This window comes from Anomaloglossus baeobatrachus, chromosome 4, assembly GCF_048569485.1.
Source record: "Anomaloglossus baeobatrachus isolate aAnoBae1 chromosome 4, aAnoBae1.hap1, whole genome shotgun sequence".
In the NCBI taxonomy this organism is placed as follows: Eukaryota; Metazoa; Chordata; class Amphibia; order Anura; family Aromobatidae; genus Anomaloglossus; species Anomaloglossus baeobatrachus.
Window position 1 is genome coordinate 530828598 of NC_134356.1, and position 2458 is coordinate 530831055.

The following is a 2458-nucleotide window of genomic DNA, read 5'->3' on the forward strand; positions in this document are numbered from 1 at the left end:
TATTAGGTTAAACCAGGCTAAACACCCTTTGCTGCCACATGAATGGCACGTAGGGTGCAAGTGTATAATATGGAGAATGGGACATTACTTTGCTTTAGTCAGCTTCCTGTTTGTTCTGCTTCATGTCTTCCAACCAACTTTATTGAGATAAAAATGCATGCAAAGACGCATTAAAAACACAAGGAAAAATGCACGTGAGTGGAGATACGGGATTCATGCGAAAATTCAGCTGGGTGAAAACCTGGACAGAACAATGATCGTGTGCACATACCATAAGGGGTGGAGGCGGGATTTTCTATTTTATTTTAGTTTTGCCTTATATACAAGTCATTATACAGGAAAGAATGTTTCCTAACATTTTTTCCTGTAAAATCCATTTTATGTTCCCTTTTGTATTATCAGTTCATAAAAGTGGCGTAATATTCTGACAACATTGTTTCCAGAAGCCTTGGTGTCAGAGATGTGCCCCAGCTTCTTACCCATGCTGCTCCAATTCCACTTAAGCCCTTTTTTTCATCCATTTCAGTGATTTTCCCGCTCCCAGCCATTCTGTTAGGCCTCTGTCACACGCCTGTGAAAATCACGCACGTGTTTCACGGACGTGTCAAAGATGCGGATTGTCCTCGGTGTGCTGTGCGTGTGGCACACGTGTGTTCTCCGTGTGTTATCCGTGATAACACACGGAGAACGGGAACTTTCTGCTCACCTGTCCCTGGCGTCGCTGTCCGTGGTGCTGATCTTCGGTCGCCGATCCTGCCGCCTCCCCGCTGCTGCTGCTTCCGGCCGCAGTGAAGTGAATATTCAATGAGCATAATGAGCGGCGGTCGGCAGCAAGTGACAGCAGCGGCAGAGACAGGAGGGCTGGAGAAGGTGAGTAAAGGTTTGGGGTTTTTTTTAAAAGACACACGTCTTTTCTCCGGTGCGTGTCACACGGAACACATCTGTGTGGTCCGTGTGTGTTACATGTGACACGTTTTCATTCCGTGTGACACCTGTGATGCCAGAAAAAAACGGACTTGTCGGCATATGGAGCATACGGGCACGTGTAAGTACGGAACGGACACACGTTCCGTGCAAAAATACTTACATGTGCCCGAAACTATAGGAAAACATATGTCAATGTGTGCCCGTGTCTCCGGTACATGAGAAAACTGTCCATACACGTACCGGAGGCACGAACGTGTGACAGAGGCCTTAGGGTGTTCTGGAAAAATGCTGGAGTTTCCCGTTGACTTCCCTTATACTCGAGTCAAACCCGTCCGAGCGTCCGACTGGATCAATTCGAGTACCGAGCACTCCAGCACTTTAGCGCTCGCTCATCACTATTCATTATTATTAATATTATTATACAGTATTATACTCATATCTCACTATTGCAGCAGATAAGCCAGGTATAATTTAGTAAATACCCTCAAACCAATGGATGCTGTTTTTTTCCTGCCATGTTCGTGCTTTGGTCTTCTCTAGGTTTACATATGTTACTTATTTAAATGTTATGGCTGCAATTGATTTCCATGTCTGCCCACATTTCTCCTATCCAGGGCATGTATTATTTACTGCTGGAGCAGGCATTATAAAGCTGTTCCTACACATCATTTTTTATCCAGCACTTAATCATGAACTACAGAAATGTGAAGACTTGACATTTTAAGATCCACAGACATTTGGTAGAAAGTAGCCAGGATAAATCCTGGACAGATATGACCATAAAGCATTCTGGAGATGGGGTGTGATGGCTTCTTCTATGGTCTTCGGTGAAACAAGAAAGGCTGTAAACTTCTCTCTAGATATTGGGGAACTACAAATATAAGCATGACAAAACTGAAAAATTGCTGACCTTCAATAATAAATTGCTGCAGGATGGAAATGCAGAACAGGCAGGACGCCATGATAATGGGAAGCAGAAATGAGCACTGTGCACACAGGGCACTGATATATATGTACTAACAGAACAGAAATAATATTAGTGAGGGGAGGGCCCATCCTTGACAATATGTGGTTATCCTGCATATTTTTTTAGCAGCATTCATTTACATATATAGGGGGTAGAGTATGCCAATCTCATGGCCACTGTGTGCCAGGCCTGTCCTTCATGGTGTTTTCAGCTAGATGGGATTTGTCTGGTACCAGAATCTGTTCTGAGGCTGAAGGGACAGACCTCAGGTCATCATGGAGCTTCCAAATGAGAGCATTCAGGGCACATTTCCATCACTATCATGGAATTCTCTGATATCCAGATATTTACTAACACCAGGTAAGAATTGCTACCTCCCTTCTAAATCTTAAGATGCCAGCTCCAAGCTCACTGCCCAGCTCACCACCCTAAGAAATGGCAGAGAAGCCTCAGCTTTACTGCATCTGGCCCTGTGGAGGGTTAAGCTATGGGGATCGGGCACATTCACCCCAGTATGACCCGCATTGGGGCACTTCTCTCATTAATCACACTGTGCCGCTAATT